Source organism: Gracilinanus agilis, chromosome 6 (genome assembly GCF_016433145.1).
Source record: "Gracilinanus agilis isolate LMUSP501 chromosome 6, AgileGrace, whole genome shotgun sequence".
Taxonomy (NCBI): Eukaryota; Metazoa; Chordata; class Mammalia; order Didelphimorphia; family Didelphidae; genus Gracilinanus; species Gracilinanus agilis.
Genome location: NC_058135.1, coordinates 120,377,623 through 120,393,154, shown reverse-complemented (window position 1 = coordinate 120,393,154; position 15,532 = coordinate 120,377,623).

The window sequence follows — 15,532 nt, the reverse complement described above, 5'->3', positions numbered from 1 at the left end:
CTCTCCCTCTCCCTCTCCCTCTCCCTCTCCCTCTCCCTCTCTTTCTCTCTCTCTGTCTGTCTCTGGAACTCAAGGATGACAGAATTTTGCTTTTCCTTTTTTAGAAACAGACCAGGCACCATCCAGCACTACATGACTGGCCAACTGTTCCTTTTTCCATTGGTCTGTTTGTTTCCCAGCTCAATTCTTCTGTTGCATCTGCCTGGCCAGCTCATTTGTAGAGATGGGAGATTGATGACCCTTAAAAATTAGCTAAGGATAATGACTGTAACTGGCTTCCCTACTTTTCTAATGAAGCACCATCCCACTCCCGCCCTCCCACCTGCCATCCCCATGCATGTAGGCTCTGCTTCACAATCCCTTGTGGCTATGGGGGAGGTGGTACTTTGAAGGGTGGAACAGATAACAGTAGCGGGCATGGGAAGGAAATGAGGCACGAGAGGCCATGTAATGACAACAGGGTTAGCCAACATTGCCAGGAAGCCAGGTAATAAAGGAGCAGGTCCAGGAGAGAGCTTCATGGGCCAGACTTCTCTCTCACAGTGATTTATGAGAGTGGGCTTTGGATATTGAATGATACCAAAAAAAAAAGTTTTCCTATACTGAGTCTTGTTGTGAGAGAAACAAATGAAACATTCAAGTGCAAACTCTCATGGCCCCCAAAGAAGAAAAAGGAGAAAGTTTCCATTCTTTGGCCCTTCAAAAATTAATCACTCACTGAACCCAGGTCAGTCTGCTTCAGAGTGCTGGAGCTTTTGCTCAGTGGTGTGGGATTTTAGCTCATTTTCAGAGGACAGAAGGGGCAAGAGTTGTGGCCAGTAGCTGCCCACCAAGTCCTTTGCTTAGTTCCTAGCTCCACTGGAAGTGAGATCCCCAGGCTCCTTAAGAGGACCCCTGGAGCCTTTCTTTGTCCAGTGGCCAGTCTGGCTTCCTGAGAAGCCTGAGCTGGGTGAAGGTGGCTAGCCTAGGCTGGAGATATTTGCATATCAGGCCTTAATCAGGGTCAAATTCTTGAACCTTCTTATTTTAACCACAAATTTCAACCTTCCCTCTGAGCCAAGCCTTTTATATCAAAGCACTAAACTCCCTCAGGGTTTTCTCTCTTCTTTCTGCCCCTGCCTATTCCTTTGATGGAAAGAATCTGATCAGTCTGTGTGCCTGCAAGTGTATGAGGAGGAAGTAGGGAGTCTGACCAAGAGGTCATTTGGTACAGTGGATAGAATCTTGGGTATGGAATCAAGAAGCCTTGAATTCCTGTGCTATTCAGAATCTTCCTTGCTATGTGAGTCCCTGCCTCATACATCTTTGGTGCTTAATAAATGTATGTTCATTGACAGATTCTGGAAACTTATCTTAGTCTCAGTTTCCTTATCTGTAAAACAACAACAACAACAACAACAACAACAACAACAACAAACAACACTTCCCTTCTAGGGTTGTAGTGAGGTTCAGTAGAAGTTCATTAAAGAATCATAGAAATGGCAGCTATTGCCACTACCTTTCCCCCACAGTTCCAACCCCTCACTCCCCATCCTTTTACTGAATACAACCTATTTTGCCAGGGCTACAATGACATTAATGGGGGACCACTGGTAGACTTTGAGGGAGAGTAGCAAGACCGTGGGAGAGATTCTTGTATTGCATGGGTTCCCAAAGTCCAGAACCTACATAGATTTGTGTGGGAAGCCGTTCTATGTAGTAAAACCTTTGGAGAAATAGGATCAAATTTAGGGCCTGTTATCTGGATTCCCTACGTGACCAATCCAGGCTGAGGCAGTCTTTGTGTTTGGTCCTGGTCACTTGAGCCCCAAAAAGGCTCTGGTACCAGAAGGTAGGTTAATCCAAAATCAACTTGATCCCTCCAAAAAGGTTATTAGGAGTCATTTAGAGAAACAGAGTCTGTAACAGATATTTTATCTGGATCCCATTACAAAATCATCGGCAAGTAAAACTGTGTGTATGATTTTCCTGCACTGCATGTCAGGATGCAGACTGAATGGGCCATCTAAGATAAAAATCTGAGGCTCCTCTTTTGACTCAGTCTTTGATCCCCACCTTTCTTAGAATTCTTATTGGAGACCTTTGAAGTGGAGACCAGCATCTACTGAGTTAATGATTCCTTTCCTAACAAATGTTAATTAGATAAGAGTGCATATTCAGATTAGAACTGGCTCCTTTAGGATTTGACTGGTGAGCATCTCCCTGGGATATTTCCTCTCCTGGAATTATCCCCTCTGAATTGGGGTTTGGAATTTGACCATTTGTCTTTGCATCTGTATTCTTTAGACTTCAATGGATTATACGTGATTTATTGCCCCTTATCAACTGTGACTTTTTTTACTGGAGAAAGATATATAATAAACTTCGATGCCCGCAGAATTCGGAACAGCATGGGCTAACCACTAGTCTAGTTGTTCTCATTTTCTTTCTCCTGCTTTAACCATCCTATGCCACCACGCCGCTCAGGACCCCAAAAAATCATATAGAGGCATGGCCCCCTATAGATTTGCCTCTCTTTATCCTACTGTATGAATAAACCTGAATGGGCTGAATGATTATCCACCAGCTGTCTACTGTCTCTATACTGATCCCAGGGGAGTGAGTCTTGGTAGGTATTGGGGAAGAGAATACAAATTAAGGAGGTTCCCTGCAATAAATCTGAGCACATCCAAGTATTATATAAGTGATACAGGCATTAAACAATCTTAACTGAGGTTCAGAGACTTGTTCCCAAAGCTAGAAAGTGGCAGAGGTGGGAAGCAGACCCAGGTGTCTGCTGATTCTAAGCCTCATTTTTTTAAAGATACCAGAACAAAATTTCTTCCAGGAAAGATACCAGGATTAGTAAAATGAGTTTTCCAGGGACTCGTCCATTTGACTTTGACTGAACTGATCCTTATAATTTCCTACCAGACTGATGTCAGTTCTTAGCATTTCGATTCAATAACTAGTAAACTAGGCAGCCATGGAATAGTAGAGAGAGCTGGAGAGCTGGCCTTAGAGGCAGAAAGACAAAGAAGGGTTCACGGTCCATCTCGGACAAATGTTTTTTGTCTGATCACGGATAGATCACTTCACCTCTCAGTACCATGGACAATTCTCTAAGATTTTATCAGGCCAGGGCAGCGGGGCAGCCCTCTGGATAGTGGGCCAGGCCTGGAGTTGGGAGGACCTGGGTTCAAATCTGACCTCAGATACTTTCTAGTTCTGTGACCCTGGACAAGTCATTTAACCCCAATTGCCTAGCTTTTCTTGCTCTTCTGTCTTAGAATTGTTACTAAGACAGAAAGTCAGGGGTTAAAAAAGGAAAGACTTTATTAATCCTCACACTAAATATGCACTTTCCAATACAAAGAATAGGAAGGTCATTTCAAGAGCCAGAGTATTTGGTTTAAGCTAGAATTATATCATTTGAGAGCTGAAAGGGACTATAGAAATCAATGAGTTCAATCCCCTTCATTTTACTGAAAAGAAAACTGATCTTGAAACATTAAATGATTGGTTCAAAGGGCTAATAAGTTTTATTAATAATAATAATCTAGGGCAGCTAGATGGCTCAGTGGATAGAGCCCTGGACCTGGAGTCAAAAAGACCTAAGTTCAAATCTGTTCTCAAATACTCACTAGATCCTGGTCAAGTTACTTAACTTCTGTTTGTCTTAATCCACTGGAGAAGGAAACCCAAGCCACTCTAGTATCTTTGGTGTGTGATGGTTCACAGGGTCACGAAGAGACACGACTGAAGCAACAACAAAAAAGTGATGGCACCCACACTCAAACCCGGTCTCCCAACTCCCAATCCATCATTATCGGCAAGAATCCTCAATTGCCTTCCATTCCTCCAGAACAGAAAGGAGACTGGTGGTGGGCTCTGGGAAATCCTCCCTTGGCCAAGCTCGTGCTGGGTGTCTTTCACAGATAAGTGGTTGCCCTTCATTCTCAGCACCCCGCTCTCCCATGCAACCCGAGCTTCAGAGATCGAGATACCAAGGTGGGTAGGCTGCCAGATTGACAGGCAGACACTTCAGGGCTGTCAATCCAGAATTTCTACGAGCACTAAATACACCAAAGATACACACACATATACTTTAAAATTGGCATTCAGTGTTCAGATCTGATTCAGAACTGTCAGCCCTTTTCCAGAGTGAAAGCACATGCTCGGTGATAATCTCCTAGGTGCTTTGAAAAAAAAAAACCCCAAACCAAGATCCTTAGTGAGGTAACAGTTTGTGTGCACGTGGGCATGTAGGAGAGGTACCCCAGCAGAGAGTACACAACATTTCCACACGAAGACTCTCAGGGTGATTCAGTCTGGGATAAAACTATAACTGTCTGACATGGCAGCCTCCTGGTCTACAGTCAAGGTCTTGGTGATGGGCAAGATCTCTCTTTCCAGATGCAAAATTAGTGTGCTTTTTCTTTCTAGAAAATAGCATGGTGGAGAAAGAATTGGCCTTCGATCCAGGATGACCTGGGTTCGAGACTTGTTCATGACAAACTTTGGCTGTAGAACCATGGTTGAGTCATTTCACTTGTTACTGCTTTAGGCAACTCTCTTGAAGGGGAGTTGCCATCCTGAGTTGGTAGAAGGAGTTTCCTTACACTGTAGTGTCCTATATCAATGAAATCACAGCCTCTATCCTTTTCTCAACCCAACCTACCAGTCAACTTTATTTTCATTTTTTTTTTTTTTTTTTGCTTCCCCAAAAGTGCTACTGTGCATATTTTGGTATATATGGGGCCTTTGTGCTTTTGACCTCCTTGGGACAAATGCCCAGTAGCAGGATGGCGGAATCCTTTTAAAAAATACAAATACTCCCCAGAGGGATAGTGTGAAAATGTAGGGGTGGGAGCTGGGAGCAGAATAAATTTGTTAATGTTTTGTTGCTGGCAGGAGAGGAAAGGTCATAGGAAAGCACTGAGCCTGAGGCAGTGGCTCAGGGAAAAAGCTTTGACTTTAGAGAGAGTCTGTTTTTTGTTGTTGCTTGTTTCAGTGGTGACCAACTCTTTATGACCTTATTTGGGATTTTCTTGGCAAAGATACTAAAGTGGTTCGCCATTTCCTTCTATAGCTCATTTGACAGATTAGGAAGTTGAGGCAAATGGGGTTAAGCGAGTTGCCCAGAGTCACCCAGCTAGGAAGTGTCTGAAGCCAGATTTTAATTCAGGAAGATGAGTATTCTTGACTGGCACTCTATCCACTGGGCTATCCAGCTGCCCCTTGGAGAGAAAGTACCTAGGTACAAATTTCATCTCTGATTCTTACTACCTGTGTGACCGTGAGCAAGTCACTTTACCTGCGCCTCAGTTTCCTCATCTGTAAAGTGAAAAGGGAAGTCTGCGTTGCCTCTTAGGTCTCTTCTAGCTCTATAGGTATGAATTCTAGGGGTGGGCAGGTGAGGGGAAGAGAAAGTGGTGTAGTGAGGCTGAGGGCTCAGAAGACCAACTTCATCTACTTTGCCTTCTGCCTAGGGCCAAGCCCAGCTGCCATCAGCCTGCAGGTTTGACTGCTGCTGACTGGGCTCAAAAGCAGTTTTGTTCTTGTGGACGCTAGCCAATACACTGTGCCATGAAAACTCTCTTCTGCTGAATCAGCAAGAGGTGCAGTCGCTCTTTTCTTTTTTAAATACCAGTAATGGACGCTAAAGCATTGAAGACAGTTGAAAGAAGAAATAGCCTTAGATAATCCCCACAAGCTCAGAGCACATTCAAGGAAGAGGAGTGCTAGAAGAATTTAATGGCAGCTCCCACAGCCTTCTTCTCTGCTCCTCATCAGGGGGCAGGTCTGGGAGATTCCAGAAATAGTGTTGGGTACCTACCTCTCTGCCCTTCAGGAGGCACTGTGTGTGTGTGTGTGTGTGTGTGTACCTGTAAGGAAAGAGAGGATGACAGTCAGACAACCTAGCTCTGGGCTTTGGCAAGGTTACCTACTAGCTATGTAAACTTGGGCAAATGGCTTGGACACTCTCAGATTTCTTCCTCACCCATAAAATGGGGACAATTATAATTGTTCTGAGGCAGCCAGGTGAAGCAATAGATGGAGTTGCTGGGTCTGGAGTCAGGAGGACTCCTCTTCTTGAGTTCAAATCTGGACTCAGACACTTCCTAGCTCTGTGATCCTGGGTGAGTCACTTAACCCTTTTTGCCTCAGTTTCCTCATCTGTGTTAAAAAGGAATGAGGAGTAGTGAGGAGATATATAAATCATCTTCTTTCTTTCTTTGTATCTCCTGAAGGAGGGATCAGGTGCCCAAGGCCTAAGCCAGCTATAATTGGTGAAGGAGGAACATCCATTCCTCTCACAATAGCTATTTATTTGATCTATCCCTCTTTTCTCTCTGACTGGCTTGGTTGGTTAAGCCTGTCAGTGGCTTCCTTCTAACAGTTGCCCAGGTTGGGACCTCTTGAGAGGTTAGGTAGATGGTTGGATTAGTTGTTAATAATCTATTGATTGGCTTTTGGTTTTGGTATTGATGGGTTTTGGTATCTGACTGCCTTCTCTCTTCCTAAGGGCTGTGATAGAATAACCACTCAGGAAGGTACTTGTTGTTAAATCACTGTATTAACTATTGATGAGGAAAGGATAAAAAGGTAATAGGTTTAGGATTGGAAACCCTATTGCTATTGTTTGGCTACTAAGCTAATCGTTAAGCAGGACTAGAGATTGTTAGGTTGGTAGAGGCTTGAGGTCTTCACCCTCTCACTAACTCTGACCTGTCCTGACCACAGCCAAGTCAGAGAATAGGGAAGGTTATTGATGTAGATATTGATTGATGATCTGTATATTCTCTCAGCTCTACTACCAATAATATTGATGGATCACTAGCTCTCTCACAGTCAAGCACAGGTTATAGGTTCAGGTTCAGGCCTACTCTCTTCTTCTACCACTCTTCACCCTTCACCTCCCCCTGTCCCCGTTCTTGTTCTGAGAAGTTTGCTCAAGTCTCAGCTCAGAGTTCTGAGACCTCAACTGTAGTTCTTAGGGGGTATTTGTAGGGTGGGGCCAATTGACTTTTCCCCCTGGCTCATGGCACCTGAGAACATTCTGAATCTCTCAACTGCCATCCCTGTCAGTCAAGGTGGCATCCAGCTTATCTCAGATAATGATTTTAACATCTATAAAATGAGCTGGAGAATAAAATGACAAACCAGTGCAGTACTTCTGCCGAGAAAACCCAATTTGGGGGTCATAAAGAGTTAGACATAATGGAAATGACTAAACAACATAATTGTTCTACTTTGGGGAAAGAGCATTGGATCTGGAGATCATCCAATTCATCTGCTGCTCATTCAGGTAAAAAGGAGTAGATCCAGGATTTGAACTCAGGTTTGCTGACTCCAAGGCCAGTGCTTTCCTTTTATTTCTTTTTATTTATTTCTTATCTTTTATTTTTTAAAACCCTTACCTTTTGTCTCAGAATCAAGGTGTCTGAGACTGGATTTGAACCTAGGACCTCCCATCTCTGGGCCTGGCTCTCAATCCCAACTGCCACTGGAATATAAGCTTGTTAATAGTATGGTTCGGTCAAAGGGTATGTACTGTTTTATGCCCTTTGAGGCATAGGTCCAAATTGCTCTCCAGAATGATTAAATCAGTTCACAGCTCTCCAACAGTGCATGAATGCTTCAGTTTTCCCACATTTCCTCCAAGTTTTGTCATTTACCTTTTTGGTCCTGATAGCCAATCTGATAGGTGTAGAGTGGTACCACAGAGTTGTTTTAATTTGCATTTCTCTAGTTACTAGTGATTCAGAACATTTTTTCATGACTATAGAGAGCTTTAATTATTTTGAGAACCGTCAATTCATAACCTTTGATCATTTATCATTTGGGGAATTACATATTCTTATACAACTCAATTCTCTATGTATTTGAGAAATGAGGCTTTTATTAATGAGACATAACTTTTTTTTTGCATGATTTTAATTACTATGTATTACTATCCATCCTATTCCTCCCATTTAGGTTCTAACCACCATCTCCCTCAATTTTCCCTCTTTTCTATTAGTCCTACCCCATTTCTCATATCTCCTTTCCCTCCAACTTTCCTATAGAGTGAGATAGATTTCTATACCCACTTGATTGTGTTTGTTTTTCCCTCATTGAGCCAATTCTGATTAGAGTAAGGTTCATGTGCTCCCTTCCCCACTTTTCTTATTTTTCCCTCTATTGTAAAAGTTCTTTCACATCTCTTTTATATGTAGTAATTTATCCCATTCTATCTTTCCCTAATGCAGTCCTCTTTCTCAGGCCTTAATTTTACTTTATTTTTACATCATCGCATCATATTCACTTCAAGCCATTGTCTCTGTCTTCATATACTCCTATCTGGCCCAATAATGGCTAAGTCCTTAGGAGTTACAAGAATCATCTTCCCATGTAGGTATGTAAACAGTTTAGCCTTATTGAATGTCTTTTTTTTTTCATTTTTTATTATCATACAAAACAAACTTCCATTTTACTCATTGTTGTAAGACCACACACATACAAAACTAAAACACCAAACTAAAACCGTAAATACACTGATGGGAAAGATGACCCTAACAATTCTTTCTCTGGAAGTGGAAAGCATTCCCCGTCATAAGTCCTTCAGGATTGTCCCAGATTGTTGCATTGCTGAGAGTAGCCAAGTTTTTACAGTTAATCATCATCTGATATTGTTGCTGTTATGTACAATGTTTGCCTGGTTCTGCTTCTTTTGCCCTGCATTAGTTCCTGGAGATCTTTCTAGATTTTTTGGTAATCATCTTGCTTACATTTCTTATAGCACAATAATATTCCATTACCAACATGTAACACAATTTGCTCAGCCATTTCTCAGTTGATGGACATTACCTCAATTTCTAATTCTTTGCCACTACAAAATGAGCCACCCTAAATATTTTTGTATAAATAGTTCCTTTCCCCTTTTTTATTATCTCTTTGGAATACAGACCCAGTAGTGGTATTATTGGATCAAAGTTGAATGTTTTTTGATTTCTCTTTCCTGCTTACCTTTTTATGCTTCTCTTGAATCTTATATTTGAGAGAAATATGTATATCTAAAACTATGTCTTATTCATAGTTCTTTCTCTGGAGGTGGACATACACATGTCATTCTTCAAACAACAGCTCTGTTGCTGTATATAATGTTCTCTTGGTTTTGCTCATTTCCTTCTTTATAATTTCATGTAAGGCTTTTTCCTACTCACCATTTCTTATGGCTCAGTAATGTTCCATCATGATCTTATGCCACAACTTGTTTATCTTTCCCCTCTCCTGTTCTCTCCTGTCTTGTTCTGGTCCCCTCTCCTTTCTCCTTTCTTCCTTTCTCCATTCCCCTCTCCTCCTCTTACCTTCTCCCCTCTCTTCTTTTCCTTTTCCTCACCCCACTTCAAGGGACAAAGTATAATCACCCTACCCAATCCTTGTCAAAGTGTTATCTAAGCAGTGCATTTGACTTTTCAGATAAGCACAATATTCAGTCCAGTTAAAATATGGGTATTTCCAGAAGGTCCCTAAGGAGTGACACTAATGGTGATTTCAGGCTGCCTACCTTGACTATTTGGAAAGCTGACCCTGGCTGAAGACCTCCCAGGTGGCTCTTAACTCCTTCCTCTAGCAATGCTAAAGGCATTGTTCCTATGCCCAGGATGCCCTTGGCAATGGTGTTAGACCCTGCAGTGCTAATAGCATTCAGCCCCCAATCTCCAAGATGAAGGTTGACACCCTGTCTCTGGAAGGAGCACCCATCATGGCATGTGTCAATCAGAAGATATCATTTAGGTAGGCTGATTGCCTCTGCAATACAATGTTAGCTATGTGTCTTCTGATTAAACTATCATTTTCTCTTAAACATATATCATGGTCTCGTGCTAATACTGCTTCTGGAAACTTCATAGATGCAAGATGTATAGTAGTTATGGTGTTCTTTAGCAAGGCTACAACTAGGATGGGGTGACTGTGACTTTGTCTAAGGTGCCAAAATGTAGAGGACATTGACAATACTAACATTCTTTTACCAGAGTTTCCAATCTGGTTAGCAAAAATGATTATCTAAAATAGAAAACTACCCACTTCTTTCCTCTCAGTCCCTGGGGAGTATAAGGACAGATTTGCAATAAGTGGGACTTTAGAATGTTCAGAGCAGATGAGTGACAAGAGAGCAGTTGAGCCTAGAGCAAAGGATTGTGGGAAGGAAGGAACCTGGAAGAGGGGCTTGGATCTGGGATCTCTGAGGGGAGAGGAAGGACTCTTGAGTACCTCAAGATCTAGCAAAGGCCATCAAAGGATTTCCTTGAGACAGTTTGATACCTTGAATATCTTTGTTGTTCCTGGATCAATCTGAGACCATCGAGGACATTGAGGAAGAGTTCCAGGGTACACCAGAGCTTGAAGGGTCAAGGGACCCCCCCAGGCCTCAGGCCAATCAAGAAGACTCTTAATCTATCCTGCCTTACAACAGAGACCCTGAAACATTATCTAAATGTATTTAGCTTAGGGATAAGATATAGGGAAGGGAAGGTGAATTCTGTCTCACCATTTGGCATGACCAGGAAGAAGGACCTTTATTTGGGTTAGAATTGGGGACTGCTTATCACCACTGCCCTTCTCCCATCTCCTACATCAATAGCAATAATAATAAACTTTGAAAAGCAGTCAGATTGAGAGATTCCTGGCAAAATGTTACTGAGGGAACAAGAGGGAAGGCTGACGGCTCAGACCTTGGCTTCATCAGACCAAGGTCCTCTGCTATGCAAGTTGACCTGGCAAAGGGGCTTGTCCTGAAGTGGGGTTCCCCAGCCTGCCAAACCAGGGACCTAATAATATTATCTCATAGAGGAAACCCTTACCAGGTTACCACCATCTGCCTATCTCTGTGATGCATCTATATACAGAGAATTCCCCTTGCCTTCTCAGTAAGGATGTATAGGAGAGAGACTCTGTCATTCAAGTCTGTCATCCCATTAACATCCCAAACCTCTCCAAATATATCATTCTTACAGTAGCTACTCTCAGATACAGAGTCTTGGGTTTCTATGTCCCTTTCTCTCAAAAAAAATGAGGTCACATTTTGTTAAGTTTGTTATAGGTACAGAATTGCCCATTTTGACTCGGTTGTTAATAAACAAAACATGAGTGCATTTTTATAGAAAAGTCAGCCAACCAACCTTTAGTCACCTACCTATCCATATATATGGAACAAGTGCTAGGCATTATAGTATATATAGTCTCATGGATTTGGTTCATAGGGTCATGGAATCTTTGAGCTAGTGGTAGAAGGAGTCTTAGAGGTCATCTAGCCCAACTCCCTCATTTTTTACAAAAGAGGAAAAGTGAAGTCTATCTATGTTATGTGAACTACCCAAAGTCACACAAGGAGTAGGTGGCAGAACTGGGATTTAAACTCAGGTTTAGTGACTCTGAATTGAACCCTTTAGGTTTAGTACTCTACTCTTCCAGAAACTTACTTTTTGACCCTATGTCTCAGTTTCTTCATTTATGCCATTGAGGAGTGGGTGGATCTCTCTGCTCTAGTGTGAATATGCTGAAGAATGATTGGATGAGGAGCTTGAAAGTGCCCAGAACAGCAAGAGTGATATGATTACTGAATATCATGGGGTTATTAGAAATCCAGCCAACACTTCCAATCAATTCAACAGAAGACACCATTCCACTTAGCTACAGGCAACCTGTGAGAAAATAAGTTGGTGCTTTTTATTGTATTATATCTGAACCACTGATGTTCTTCCTGCTGGTTAGAACCTGTCTTGGGCAAGCACACTATGGTTATTCAGAATTGCTTCGTCAAGCCTGACTCATTGGGGGATGGGAAAGGAACAGAGCTGGGGGGTTTTCTCCACTGTGATAACCATAAAATCCACTCTGAAACACAGTGCCAAGTTATAACAGTGACATGGTATTTGGGAACTGGCTCAGGTTTTTTTTTTTCCTTCTTCAGAAAGGACCAAAACATTTCATCCTATGAAGTCGAGATTCAGAAGCACCTCTTTAGGAAGCCCGGAGCTGTTACCAATGGGCATTATCCACAGAGACACAGAGGCCAGCATGCATGGTTTATGTATAATACAAGACAGGAATGGAGATCAATTTGCAGCATTCAGTACTATCATGTGGGGGAGGGTGCAGGTGCCGGTGATCCAGAAGCCAGTCTGGACGTATGCTCAAAGTTGATCAGGATACACTGGACTCCCATGCAGGCAGGGGCCATTTCTTGGGTCTGCTGGGTCACTGGGCTTATACTCTCTGCTGTTCTTTACTGCTGCTACTTCTCTGGCTTCTTATTTTCCCCAATAGAATCTTTTTTTTTTAAATGCTTATCTTCCATCTTAGAATCAATAGCGTGTATTGGTTCTAAGGCAGAAGACTGGTAAGGGCTAGGCAATGGGGGTTAAGTGACTTGCCCAGGGTCACACAGCTAGGACATGTCTGAGGTCAGATTTGAACCCAGGACCTCTTGACTCTAGGCCTGTTTCTCAATCTGCTGAGCCACCCAGCTGCCCCCCCCTAGAATCTTAAGAGCCCTTTAAAGCATACCTTAGATACCCCCAGCCACACAAGCTCTTTCCTTATCCCTACTTCCTTTAGCATTTTTTCTCTCTTGAAATGACCTGATTGTATTCACTTACCTTTATGCATTTAGACTTCTTTCCTCTCCCAAATGTCAACTCCTTGATGGCAAGGGATTTTCTTATTTTTATCTTTATACCCCAAGTAGCTGGTACAGTGCTTTACCCAGAGTAGGCACTTAATAAACATTTGCAAAATTGTTCTGTAATAGTAGTGTCAAACTTAAATAGAAGCGGGGCTACAAAACAGCACATAAGGATTCATGTGGGCACGTATTGCCTTGGAAAACCACATATTAACATTATCTAGGTTCTATTATAATTTTATTTATTTTGTTAACTACTTCCCAATTACATTTTAATCTGGTTCAGGTTTTCCTCAGGAGTGTTGTGGGAATTATATTTGCCACCTTTGATTTATAATACTGTTAGTCCCCAATCTATGGATGAAGAGTACAGTGGAAGGGGTGCTCAATTTGAGTCAGTTATTTGAATTCAAATTCTGGCTCTGTGAGACCTCTGGTAAGTTCCTTTAGTTTCTCTTCCAAAATTAGGGGATTGGATTAGATGACTCCCAAGGCCCTTTGGAAGCAGTTAGGTGGCTGGATGGACAGAATGCTGGGCTTGGAGTCAGGAAAACCCGAGTACAAATCTGGCCTTAGACACATACTGTGTGACCCTGGGCAAGTCACTGAACCTTAGTCCACTGGACTGAATCTGCCTTAGTCCACTGGAGAAGAAAATGGCATACCACTCCAGTATCTTTGCCAAGAAAAATGCTTGAACGGTATTGGTATGATATGGTCTACAGTGTCACAAAGAGTCAGACACAACTGAACAACAACTAAGGTCCTTTCTGGTTCTGGATCCATGATCCTTTGAGCCTGAGATTACTCCTCATCAGCAACCTCTGACATAGTCAATTAGCCCCTTTAGGATCTGCTTCCCATTCAACCAGACCCCTTCCTCTTCATTATTGCCCCTTCAAAAGAAGAGTCACCTACAAATGAACTCTACTCTTGTGGGAACATGAAGGACCAGATCCATCTCCTTCTCTGTGCCAGAATCCCCACACATGGCCAGGAAGAAACCCAGAGAATGATAACACAGGTAAAAGCGAGCTGGTTACCCACTGCTACAAAGCAGTTTCATTTTGAAGTATCCAATCTTGGTTTTCCCTACCCTTTATCTCCCAGAGCTGTGCCTTTGCAATAGTCTCCAGGCAACTAAAAGGGAGGGACCTCATTTGTAAAAACCAGCAGAGAAAGATGGCTTGTGGGGTTTCTGCAGGCACAAGTTGTTTTCCTTCCTGCAGAGCCAAAAAATGATTTCACCTAGGACAAAAAAATAGTTGTTCCTGGGGCTGAGGGGTGGGAATCCAGGATCTGGAAGCTGAAGTATCAGAAATTGCAGTGGGGATGGAGGGGAAAGATGGTAGTTCTGGGGAAAGTCTGGGAGTTGGAAGAGAAGGATATGGCACAGTGTTGGGAGAAGGATAGGGGAGCAGAAGACCACACAATGTTTATGTGGAAGAGAGGGTAAGAGTGTGGGCAATTACATGGTGAGGGGACAGGTGGAAGGGTGACAGCTCAGATTCTGATGATGGTTAGTGCTTGGAGGTGGGGGGGCAGGGCTTGTCCATCACATTCCATTGGGATTGGGGGAAGGGGGCAGAAGAGAGGGACACTATGGCAAGAGGATCCTGGGGTGATGTGGACCTCAGTTTCCTTATATATGAGGGAGATGGACCAGATCTTTTCAGAAGTTCTTTCTGGTGCTAAACCTGTGATCCAATAAACTGATCATCTTGGGGGGGAAAAGTGAAGCAGTGGGGTCATGCCATATGATACAGACTCCAGGCAGAACTGCAAGATTCCATAAGGAATAAATGTCTTCCATTCCCTTCCTGACTCCAGATGTCAGTTACCTGGAACAAAACAGCAGTTACCTTGCCCAGGAAAAAAGTTCTGCTAGGAGGCATTGCATGCTAATTGAAAAATCTGGGCTATTCTGTGGTTGCTTCCAGGTACGTGACTATCTTTTACATCTGCTCTAAGATCTGCTATAAGTTTTGCCTTGCTCTAAGAACCTTTACAGACAGTCCTAGGATGATGAAAAAAGTATTGGATTTAGAATCAGAGGATTTAAGTTTGAATTTTGATTCTGCTGCTTACTACCTGTTTGCCTTTGGGTAAGTCACTTCAGTTCTAGGGGGTTTGAGTTTTTCATAGAGTAAAATGAGGAACAGCAAAATGAGTAGAACCAGGAGAACATCATACACAGTTACAGATTTATTTCTTGAAGAATAAATTGTGCATGTGACCTCCAGAGAGTGAACTGAAAGGTGGAAACATGAAAGACATAATTTGTATGAACATGTCTATCTCCCAGAAGATGCCTTCTGTGATGCAGGGAGGGAGAAAGAGAGGCTGAGATCCATGTGGTTAAATTCTATTAATAAAAACAAAATAAATTAAAATAAAATAAAACAAAATGAGATTAGACTACAATGAACTCTAAATTTTAAATCTGAGAACATATAATCCCCACATTGACTCCTTGCTCAAAACCTTAAATTTTGAAAATAAAACCTTTATTTTCTGTCAAATTAACTCCAAACATCTTCATTTTGCTTTCAAGGTCTCCACAATTTGGCCTCAGTTTACATACCCATTCATGTCTCTCATTACTCTTCATGAACAAATAATCCAATGTGTATATGGAAAGGAGAAGGGCAGGGGTGCAGAGGATAGTCAAATGGTGGTGATAGGTTGGGGGAAAGGTGAGGTATCTATTATACTCAGGAAGAAAGGGAGGGAGGAAGGGAGGAAGGAAGAGAGGGAGGGATGAAGGAAAGAACAGAGGGAGGAAGGAAGGGAGGGGGGGAGGGAGACAGGGAGGAAGGAAGGCATGGAGGGAGGAAGGAAGAAAGGAAGGGAGGAAGGAACAGAGGGAAGAAGGGAGGG